General features: G+C 45.1%; 1 protein-coding gene across 14 annotated transcripts in view; it reads right to left on the bottom strand.

Moving 5' to 3' along the window:
* Thrb (thyroid hormone receptor beta) overlaps positions 1–12,078 on the bottom strand; it is a 327,017-nt gene that overhangs the window by 138,307 nt on the left and 176,632 nt on the right. The window contains exon 1 of one of the 14 annotated variants that reach the window (XM_051140235.1): positions 5,561–5,683. The exons of the other annotated variants lie outside the window; for them this stretch is intronic. The gene's annotated coding sequence lies outside the window, so the exon portion shown is untranslated. Of the gene's footprint in view, positions 1–5,560; positions 5,684–12,078 lie in introns of those variants that run through there. 14 annotated transcript variants of the gene reach the window in all.

Genomic DNA, 12,078 nt, shown 5'->3' with positions numbered 1-12,078 from the left:
ATGCAACTCCACCCTGAAGAATATGTCTCATGAAATGTGTGGTTGACGTTTGCACCAAGTTCCAAGTGTTTAGGAGAGGCAGACACAAGCTCATGTGTGAGAGGTGCACAGTCTATAGGGTGGAACATTAACCAGTGCCAGCCAGTGGTCATTTTAATCTATGATGATGGCAATCTGGTTCTGCCTTTAAAAGCTCTGCCTGCCAAGTCTTCCTTAGGTAAGCAGCAGTGTTTAGTTAGTGTGTAGCAGTGTTCTGTTAGTGTGCAGCATGCAGCCAGCCATTCATCTATCAGTCAGCCTTATTTACTTATTATTTTTGGAGGGGGACAACCAAGGATTAAAATACAGGCTGTCTTTCAGAAACGATGCACAAGTTAAAATATAACTTGGCCTTTATTAGAGCTACTACTCCCGGAAGCACTCACCAGCCTGAGGACTTTGTTTCTTGGGCAGCGGGGATAATGACAACCCAGGCAAAGGCAACTAAAAAGCTGTCACAGTTTTTCTTTTTGTGAATTTTTCTAAAATATTTTTCAGGCACGCTGAGACGGAACTCAATGTCCTTACACGTTGGCGTGACAAAAAATAAACTAAAATCTTTACAGCGAATCATTTATCCGCCCCCAGCTACCCCTAGAATACTGCTCTGTTACACCAGTGCAATAAATATGAAATTCTTCAGTCTTCTCCACTGATTCCCATTCCCAGTGGAGAAGCCTAGAGCTCCATCCTCCAGTTCTGCTTTTGTGCCAGTGCTTAGCTTCTCCTGCCTTTTAACTGTGGCAACACAGTTCCTCTTCTGAATATTACTCCCTTGAAGAGAAGAAATGGATTAGGCTTCATTCTTTTATTTATTTATTTTTAACTTTCCTCAGCCACCCAGAGACACATCCACAAGGCAGTTAAGTTTTCTACAACGCTTGAGCTGAAGGAAACCAAAAGGGGAAAAAAAATGCCAAGAAAAGCCCCACAACATTGGCCTTAAGTTGGTGCTTTGCTTTAGATCTGAGGAGGGGTGGGGACAGTCCAGGAAGTTTAGTAAGTCACTTTGGAGACACAGACTGCACACACGTCCTCATGAGAACAGAGGGTTCTTAGTGTCTGTTTGCCATGTTCTGCAAACAAACGCAGAGGCGTTGGGCTGAGCACCCTCCTGGGCCTTCCTGCATGTCTGAATTGACCCCAGAGGCATCCTGCAAACACAGAATGCTCTTTTCAACCAACAGCAAGCCATAGGCATGTCCTCTGTCAACTTCTAAACTCATAATCAACACTCTGAGACAAGAGGATTATGAATCAAAGCTGCACCTTTCTAGCACACCAGCCTTAGAGAGGGCTTGGTCTTGTCACCTGAGAGCCTTACCCAACAGAGCCATAAACCAGCGTCTTGTGACCACATTCCTTCCCCAGGAGGTCAGGAGTCTAGCTGAATATAAACCTAGTGCTCAAGCAAACTCTGAACTCCCATGACACACTAGAGTAAAGACTTCAGAAAAACACTTAGCAAGGAGGAAGCCTTTAGCAAGAGAGAGAGAGAGAGAGAGAGGAGGAGAGAGAGATGGAGAGAGAGAGCGAGAGAGAGAGGAGGGGGAGAGAGAGGAGAGAGAGAGAGAGAGAGACGAGAGAGAGGAGAGAGAGAGGAGAGAGTTTGTGTGTGTGTGTGTGGTGTGTGAGAGAGGAGAGAGCGAGAGAGAGAGAGAGAGAAAGGAGAGAGAGAGAGAGAGAGCGAGAGTGAGGGTGTGTGTGAGAGAGAGAGAGAGAGAGAGAGAGAGAGAGAGAGAGAGAGAGAGAGAGAGAGAGAGAGAGAGAGAATATGAATAAAGTACATGCTATGCAGGTGTAAAGAGGTCAAAGTGCAACTTTTAGTATTTTGTAGACTTTGATTAACAAAAATTTTGTAGACTTTAATTAACAGCAATGAACCCAAAAAGCAAAAACCAAAACAAAACAGGAAGCATTTTTAATGTTGACTTTTGCCCCTTTCAGTTTTTCAGCAAAGGACACAGGTGTGAGCCCAAACCTCTCTCAGTGTGCTGCGGACAGTTGAGCTATGCCTGACTGAGAAGCACACGCCACTGAATGTACAGGTTATTCTTGATGTTCTTGAGCGCAGTTTCAGCAACAGGGAACCCTGGTGGTCTTGTGCACCGACATCAAGAGTGCCAGTCAACCCAGTGCTGGAAGGCCACACCTGAGAACCCACATCCAAAACCTAAACTCCAGATCAACATCCGAAAGTAAAGCCTCAGATAATTCCAGATCTGAAGCTTTTTCAGTATTGACAAGACACCACAAAGGGGAAAATTCTATTCCTGACCTCAAGTGATTCATTAGTCAGGCAAAAACAGGTACACTAGTTGCCTAGGCTGTGGGAAACATACATGGTGCTGTGTTCTGACTTGGGTCCTGTCCCTAAGACATCTAAGGGTATAATGTAAGCATTTCCAAACAGGAACAAATCTGAAATGTAAAATATTTCTGGTTTTAAGCATTTGAGGTTTTAAGGTTTACCAATTATGTTCTGCCAGGATTTAAAAGGTCTGTACCATTTGAATACCATTTGAATCCACGACTTTACCTGTTGAGACTTATCACACACACACACACACACACACACACACACACACACACACACACACACACACACGTGTTCACTGTGGCTGTGTAACATATAGACACATACCACTTTAGAAACATTCGTAGATGACTCAGTACATTTTGGTACATTCATCCAATTATTCAGTAGACTAAAGTATTAAAGGTAATAAGAGAGAATAAATGCCTTTTTATAAAAGGATAACATAATTTTCCATGAAAAAAAAAAAAAAAACTCAAGAACTATGGAGACAAAAGGAATACCAGTTTTCTGTAAGCCTCTATTAGGGCTGCGGCACTTGAGAAGACAGGCATTTAGAAAATCAGTAATTAAGGTACACTGCACTTAATTTGCTTGTGTGCGTGTATCATATATATGTGTGTGGATGAGTGCACACGTGCGCATACACACACACACACACACACACACACACACACACACACACACACACACACTGCATCCACAGAATTTCTGGTAAGCCCTATTAGAACATGGAGAAATGTCTAGGTGTCTCCTCAGCAAGGCAGGCTGGGAGACGGGGAGTGATGGGCTGTTCAGCATCACTATTGTTCTTATGAGCGTGCAGTTTTTATTAAAATATTACAATTTAAGAGCCCCCTGGTTTTTGTAGCTACAAAATGGATGCTTTCAGCTTCTGGTGGAGGTAGGAATATATCTAACTTTCACACTGGGATTTTGAGTGATAAGGAGTGATAATGGTAGACTGAAACCTCTGCATCAGCTCCCTGAGCCTGACACAGTGTGCATCACTTGTTTTGGGTTCTTCTTCCTAGCTCAGTGAAGCTCCGTCCTGGGCTCGGGACCAATCTTATCTCATGAGCAAATCTCAGGTTCTCAACCTCGTGTCTAGAAAGTAGTGGGTTTGGGATAAAGCACTCCCCTGCCCCTACCCTGCTTGCTTGTGCTACGACAGTTGCACCCTAACATATGCCCCAGTGGGGATTAAAACTGTGTTTTCTGGAATCCAACGGTCTCTCCAGAAATTCTAAGAAAAAGATTTTGGCAAGATGCTCACGTAGACTGTTTTTTTTTTTTTTTTTTTTTTCCCTTCCCATCTCTTGGAACGGGAGGCAGAGCATATGACAGATCCACTAGAGGCCACAGCTGGTGTTGGCGTTTGTGTCTGCGGTGGAAGGAGGCAGCCCAAACTCTGGCGAGGGGCGTCCCGCTTCTGCCACACCAGCCCAGGGGCTCTCCTTGGCCTTGCTTCCAGGTCTCAGACGCCCAGGATCACACCGAGCTGCAGCACTTGCTAGTTGTGCAGCCTTCAGCCCTCCAGCAATGAACTTCAGCCTCCTCATCAGTAACATCTGGACCGTCACAGCCTTGTCTTATAAAGGGGCTGCAGCCATGAATGAGATGGTGCGCAGCACAGGGAGCACGCACGGCATGCCATTAATGATTAACTTCGGTTTGGTTCACTGCACTTATCGGCACTCTGCCAGTGCTAGAAATGTGGACTCTTAATGGTAAGGAGGGACCGCAGCTCTGCTTTTCACTTTCTGCCTGCTCTAAAGGTGCTCAACCTGCGTAAGCCACTGACGTCCCAAGAACTGCATCAAGACACTTCACCACCTAAACAGAACTTTGGCCAATTTCTTTTTTTTTTTTTTAATTTAAATTTATTTGAAATTTAGCAAATTTAACCATGCTCCTAAAAATACCACTTGATGTAATTTCTCAGCTGTGAAGTTTTTGTTTGTTGTTTTCTTTCCCAGAATCTCTCGCACCTGCTGCTGCTCACTGGTCTGTCTACAAATCAAGTATGAAATGCTAGCTGATTACAACCAAAATTAGGTAGGCCACTTGGGAAACTTCCCTTAGTCATTAGTTTGTGGTCCTCTGAGAATACCATTACCTGAGCAGATCTGAGACTGTTGAGACGGGTTGGTAATGAAGCCATTGAGAGAAGAATAGGGGTCCTCTCCTCTCTCTCTCTCTCTCTCTCTCTTCTCTCGTTTCTTTCCTCTCTCTCCTCTCCTCTCCCCTTCCCTCCCCCCCACCTCTCCCTCCCTCCCTCTCTCTCTCTCTCTCTCTCTCTCTCTCTTGCTCTTGCTCTCTCTCCAGGACCACCCAGTCATTCTGCAGAGAGAGCTTCCCATGAGGGAGGAAGAACTGAGAAGCAACTGCAGACTATTGCTTACTAAGAGAAACCACTTCTTCTCATTCAGAAAGTCTGTTATGTGAGTCTTCTCAAAGAAAACAAAAGGAGATGTGAAGCTGGGAGGAAGTTGTAGGGGTGAGTTGATTTCAGGGGAGTTGGAGGAGGTGACTGGGAGATGGTGATGACCTGTTTTATTCATGCATGAAGTGACTAAAGAATATATAATAAAAATGCATTTTTGACAAAGAAAGTTCACTAGGACTCACTCCATCATTTTATTTAGGGTTATACATGATGTCAGATATGCACAAAAGATTATGTAACAGTATAGCAAAGGGCTTGCTGCCTCAGTTGATCCAACCATAGTACTGCTGAATTTAGTGTTTATTTATCCCACATGTAGTTTTATTTTGTTTACTCTAGATGTATGGTAATCTATTCTTCTATCAAGTATTCTTTCAGGAGAATAAGTCCAGGTCAATTTAGATCTCACAAATGGAATTCAGATACAGGGTGTTTGTTATTTTCTGACCTTCATAACATTTGTTAAATTCCCAAAGGCCATCTGGGGGCTTTACTATCACTGACCATGTCCAGGTTATAATGCTGCAAAGCAGATACCACCCAAAGGTTAGTTTGAGGTCACCGCTAATCACTCATCCTACTCAGAACCTTTCCAGCCATCTCTCTGAGTGGTGCCAGGGGTCTCAGAATGCCTGGCATGTGCTTAGATGCTCAGATTGTTTCCATGCACGGCTGAAAAAGTCCTGCTTGCTTTTGGTCCTATGGTTTTGTCAAGCCTATCAGTAAGGTAGGTGGACATTCTGGATTGAGCTTACCTGAAACTTATTTTGACCAAGAGAGTGACAAAGGGCTGCTGGGTGGCTTCTCAGCCTATACTTGGAGCAGCCCTATAGCTTCCACTTGTATGGACTTCTGGAAGCTGGCCACCATGTACAGACACACAAATCTTTCTGAGGCTACTGTGCTTGTGAGGAGCCAGCCACATAGTGAGAGACCCTGAGGGGGAAAAAAAAAAGACATATGCCTTGTAGGATCCCAGGGAGATTTGACTGTTGTAAGGTCAGAAGACACTGTGTGAAACAGAAGATCCAGCCAGCTGAACCCAGTCCAGACTCCAGCCCTGGGAAGTCACTTTCTAAACTGTCACCTCTGGGGCGGGGGATGGTCAAGTTACTGGTAACTGAAACACATCTCTTTTAGTATGAAGGTTTGAACATGTGATCGATCCACTTTGACCAATGAGATGTAAAGGCTGTCTGCCATGGGGAGAGTTTTCAGGACAGGGCAGTTCCTCTGCAGTGAGGACTAGGCCAGCAGAAACTCCTGCTGTACATCACCGTCTCCAGGCAAACAGTCTTTGCCACCATCATCAGAGCACTGTGATTGTCCACATACACTCTCCACAGGGTCAGGCCTGGTGACATTATGCTGTAGAAAGTGAGGGTGGAGAGATCATCAGACACTGCCCCACACCCCCAAGATTCTGGCAACTCCCTGCATCTCCTCCAGGTGTATGTAAGTTTGCATCAAGTGCACTGGGTCCCAGAAGATGCTTTTCAAGCCCCTCCAGGAACGTGACGCACCAGCACCAATTTCTCCTTTCCAGGCTATGTGTGTAAATGTGTGTGGGGTATATGTATATATCTGGAGATTCCAGGGCTTGTGACTCAGAGGGCATACTGGGGACAAAAGGCACCACTTGTAATATGGAGTAATAGCACAGAGAGCAAATCCCAAAGCCACTGTCTCCAGAGTTCTGACTTTGAGAGCTAGCACATCTTTAAGGCATTTTCGATCCGGTGTTCTGGAATTTTCAGTCAAATACCATGAGCCCCACTGACCTGGTTCCACAGGTTGAGGGACTTTCCGTCAACACTAGCTGCTGTTTGCTTTCTAGGAACACACTGCACCATCTAGTACAGCTATCCAAGGTAAGAGACACAGGGTTGAAGTTGCTCATTCAGATGCAAGAAGGAAAATTCCCTATAAGTTCTGCAAACCTGTTAGCTGTCTGAAATAGCACACCCAAAACAAATAAACGCCATTCCTGGAAGTGAGACACTATCTTCAGTTCCTCAGACAATCATATTTTAAATGCTGTCCTTTCTCTGGAAACTTACCATCCTAGTTTCTGAAAATCCAATTTAAACGCAAAAAGGGAGCTAACACTCCATATAGGAGGTAACACAGGGGACCAACACTGTGCTGCTGAAACCAGCTCAAGCTCTAAGCGTGAGAAAGAGACATGAGCATATGTGACTATACACTTCTTTGGAAATCCTAAAAGTTTTCACTTCAATGGGTGATGAGTGAAGTCCCTACCTATTGTCATCAACATCCAGAGGACAGAAAGGTGCATCTTCCTTTTGGGAACAGAAGGCTGCAGGATAATTGCAGGGCAGGATATGGTCATTTTTTCTTCCCTCAGATTAGCTGTTTGAGACCCTCATGAGAATGTTCAGAGAGGCAGACAGCCCTTTTAAGGGATCCTCACAGTAAATTATAATCTTAAAAACAAATAAGGCACAAGCAAGGAAACATCTGGCATACGGTGTCCCTGATACTACTGAGCGATTAGACGGCGCTTTCAATGAGCCATACCTGAGTAAAAATTTTTTCAATGCCAAGTGCTTATAAGTTAATTTTATTCCATTTTTTTATGTGCATGGATGTTTTGCCAGCACACGTGCCTGCTTATACAGCGTCTGTGGAGGGCAGAAGAGAGTCTCAGATTCTCTACAACTGGAGTTAGAAATAGTTGTTAGCAGCCACATGGGTGCTGGGAATCAAACCTAAAGTCTCTGGAAGAGCACCCTGAACTGTAATTGCTGAGCCAGGTCTCCAGCTCAGTTCCTCAAGCATGAAGGCAAAATTTGTTAGGGCACTTAAAACTTCCTAGCTTTTATAAACTTAAATTTTTATTTTAGCAAGTTTGCTGAGCACAGCAGAACTCAGCACCTCAATTGGGGCTTTGTAGCCTTCCCATACTCTTTGGCTTATCTATGCAGCCAGTAAAAGGGGGTGTCCACGGGACATTAAGAGTGCCCTGGCATTCTGAGGTAAGCCTGCCTTCCTGAGGCTTGAGTTCCAGGGCTGTGGCAACTGAGCATCCTTAGACTAGGGATGGAGTTTTGGCAGAGGTCAGATTCCCCAACTGCAAGAGGCTGGCAGTGGCTGTCCAGAGATGTTTAACATGTCAGGGGTGGGCAACGCTCCCCTTCCACACTGCCTTACATGAGAGCCATTAGTTACTATGGAGCAATTGAAACATGTCTACCCAAACCAGTAACTGTCAGCTTTGTAGCTTTATTTGTCTAGTGGCTGCACAGGCAAGAACTCTAGCCTGTTAATCTAAATGTCACTTGCTCCTCTCACCCAAGCTTTTCAGTTGGTTTTCAGTTTCCTGCATTTACTTGTGCAGCAGCTCGCCACTGTCTTTTGATTTCACTCAGAATTACAGGTCAGTCTGCTTCCACTGCTACTCCAAGTCCGAGTCAAGAGCTTGGACTTAACCATCAACATTAATCCACTTGAGTGAAGGAGAGGGCCAGATCTTGAGAAGTTCTTTGATCTTCCATTAGAGCCCAGCTGGAGAGGCAGGAAAAGTGAGACCCACCACTAACAGGGGTCAAATGACAGCGTTGCTATGGCTTCCTAGCTCAGGCTAATGTGGACTTAGGTCAGAAGCTAAATGTCCAGAGCTTTTGCTAAGAAACCATGAGACAGTATCACAGCGCGGGCAACTCACTTCCAAATGCCGTCTTCTGCAATTGCTGGGTGTTTGGAGAGAAATCATCTATCCTATGCTAATTCCTGCCAACCTCTCAGCACAGGACCCTGTTCAGAGGCTGGTTGTAAGATAGTGTGTGTGTGCGTGGGTGTGTGCCCACATGCCTGTCTCTCTGTGTCTTTGTTTATAGGTGTGCAGGTGCTCTCAGTGGCCAGAAGATGGCGTAGGGTCCCCTGGAACAAGAGTTAAACTGTTGTGAACTACCCAATATGGGAACTGATGACTGAATGCAGGCCCTGTGTAATAGCAGTATGTACGCTTGGATAAGGAGGCCGGAAATAGCCAAGTCTAACAGAGGAGCATAGCCAGCAGATACATGCTGAGGATAATGCAGCAAGTAACATGGCTTGTGATCAGTGTGAAAGCGAGGAGAGGATGGGTCCGCGTGCCTCGTCTGTTGAGCCTAGAAAGGTTCCAGGATAAAAACACCCCATGAGTGAGCAGTGATTAGGCATTCACTTATACAGCCTGGTGGTGTGGAAGGGCGTTTCTTCCACAGAAGCGTGGCTTCTTCAGGGACATCAGTATCATAGGCTTCTCTGCACGATCTATGTTGATGCTTTAAAGCCTCAAGTGAATGGTGCTTTGCCACCTTCCTGCAAGGAGCCCTTTAACTGCATGATTTCTCAGGTGAGGAAGATAGTTAAGATCCTTGCTTCTGAGGCTTCCTTCAAGGGTCTGCCTCTACTTCCTTGGTAATGTCAGGAGGCTCTTCCAGTCTTATTAAGTGCTGCTTCTTGGACATAGTATGGGGCACTGGCACTATAAGGTACAGTGGGGGGCATCTTTTGAAGGCACTCAGTGTAAGCTAGAGCCCATAGATTAGAAAGGATGCAGAGATGCAGTAAGCACGCAGTTATGTGAAGCACTGAGTTCTCCATAGAGCACAGGAGCTCTTCACCCTGGAGTGACCTGACTTGCGAGAGTCTAATGGCAAACTGGGAGATAATGAGTTTCCACAGAGACTGTCTTTCTTCATTTCCTCTTCTTACATGAAGGCAGTAGGGCAGGAGCAGAAAAGCTACAAACGGAGCTGAAGAAAGGGATTGTGGGATTGTTGTGATTTCCTTTAAAGTGTCCTTTAGACTGCAGTTCTCCTTGAAATAAAGCCTCTTTAAAGTGGTCCCCACCCCTGTCATTTATACATTTATGGGCTAAAGAGGATGATGTCCCAGACAGGACATTAAGGCTTTATAAACAAACACATACTCATTATAGAAACATATAATAAATTCTTGTATGCTGAAGCTACAGGCCTGGGCAAACAGTGGCACGCTGACGAATTAGCTGAAGGCAAACGAATAAGGCCCAGTTCTTCCCTGGGCTCATCTGCTGTTGAGAACAGCAGCCTCCTTCCCTCTACTCAGCCAGTGGCCACAGTGACATGACTCCTTGGCGTGCCTGGGAGCCTTGAAAGAGGTAGATGCTGGGTAACATCCAGAACAATGGATCAAAAGTTCTGGTGTGTACCTAGGCCAAAATGTTTTATTTTTATTTTTATTTTAAATATTTTACTATTTTTAATTTGTGTGTGTGTGTGTGTATGTGTGTGTGGTGTATGTACATTGGTATATGTACACTTGTGTACATACGTGTGTGCCCATGCATACACAAGAAGTGTGCCCTGCTTAGTCTACCTTATCCTACCTCCTCATGCCCTAGCATTCCTGCTGTTCCCATTTACCTACAGTGCCCAGTTCCAGGCACACACAGCCATGTCCAGGTTTTCACAGTGCCCAGCTCCAGGCACACACAGCCATGCCCAAGTTTTCACAGTGCCCAGCTACAGGCACACACAACCATGTCCAGGTTTTCACAGTGCCCAACTCCAGGCACACACAGCCATGCCCAGGTTTTCACAGTGCCCAGCTCCAGGCACACACAGCCGTGCCCAGGTTTTTACAGTGCCTAGCTACAGGCACGCACAACCATGCCCAGGTTTTCACAGTGTCTAGCTCCAGGCACACACAGCCATGCCCAGGTTTTTACAGGGTGGGGATTTGACTTCAGGTCCTCATGCTTGACCCATGGTTATGGTTATCCCCTAAGCCTTCTCTCTAGGTCTGTAACCTTTTAGAAACACTAGCATGCAGCAAGTTTAAGAAACTGGGCTTTAGAATTCTGAAGTTTACACACACACACACACACACACACACACACACACACACACACACACTTCCTTCTGAGCTGCATCTCACACTTGCTGAGTCATATGTTCGAAAAAGAGGGTGCAGATGCATTACTCTTACTTTTGTGAGGGAGGGTTCGAGACAGAGTTTCTCTGTGTAGCGCTGGCTGTCTAGAACTTGCTCTGTAGACCAGGCTGGCCTCAAACTCAGAGGTCTGCCTGTCTCTGCTTCCTGAGGGCCACTACCACAGGGCTACATTACCTTACTTTTAAAGACGCCTCAACATCTGCTTGATATTCATTCTTTACTGAATATATCAGTCCTAAGTCATCAAATCTCTGTGGCTGACAGTGTGCAAAAGAACTATGAAAAGATGAAAGGAAAGTGTTTTATTAAAACTTTGCAGAAGCCAGGCATGGCATCTCAGTCTAATGCCATCACTAAAGAGGCTGAGGCAGTAGTGGTCCAAGCTTCAGGATAGCCATAGCTCCATAGCGAGTTCCAGGCCAGCCTGGGCTACAAGGTAATATTGTCTCAGAAAAGGCTGGAATATCGTTCTTTTTCCTTTTAAAACCCTACAAATCCTTTTTATTATTTTGGCTTGTGCTTTGTAGTAAAGTCTACCTCCCTGGTAAACACATGCCCAGATTGTATAACAATTATTTGACCAATACCTAGTTAAAAATTTTGAAGTTTACCAATCCCCAGAAGTCACTCTACCCCCACCCACAGAAATTACCTTCACCCCCAGGAAACCATAAAACGCGCTTTTAAATTTTTTATGTGTTCCAATGTCATGCAAATGCAGTAAAACTGACCTGGTTTAATACAAGTAATTACTGAGAAATAATTAAAAGGGCAATAATATTTAAGACTAAATGGCCTATGGCACCCGATGCTGCTCTTGTTTATGGTTATTCTAAACAACAAGAAGAAAATGAGGTCAGGAGGAGGAAACCACGTCCCAGAAAGTCACATAATGGTAGTTAATTCAAGACCTGTATGACAGGAGCTCAGGCCTTGCAACCTTGTAACAGGTATCTTCATCACTTGCTCTGAACCTGGGAAAAGATGGCACCAGCGAGGCCATCCATCCTCTGCCCTGCAGCAAGCACTCGCCTCTCACATTTACAGCCAGTTGAGAATTTTAATTTGCCCCACTGCGCTACAAGCCACCATGAAATAAGCCTCTAAAGCATGCTTATGGAAATAGCTAAATTCGTCGTGTCTTAAAAAATCTACTCCAGAAATACTTCAGGCTCTCTAGTCCCTCCCCCCTTTCCCCTCAGGAGGAGGGTGATTTGTGCTCACTGTAGATGAACTGATAAAAGAAGAAACCAAGAGCTGTGCGGTGGGCCCAAGAGATCTTTAAAAGGATCAGAGTTTATGGGCGGAGCTTCTAACAGTTCAGGGA

Source organism: Acomys russatus, chromosome 3 (assembly GCF_903995435.1).
Source record: "Acomys russatus chromosome 3, mAcoRus1.1, whole genome shotgun sequence".
Lineage (NCBI taxonomy): Eukaryota > Metazoa > Chordata > Mammalia > Rodentia > Muridae > Acomys > Acomys russatus.
The sequence above is the reverse complement of the archived record's forward strand: the minus strand, read 5'-3'. Positions and strand labels throughout refer to the sequence as shown.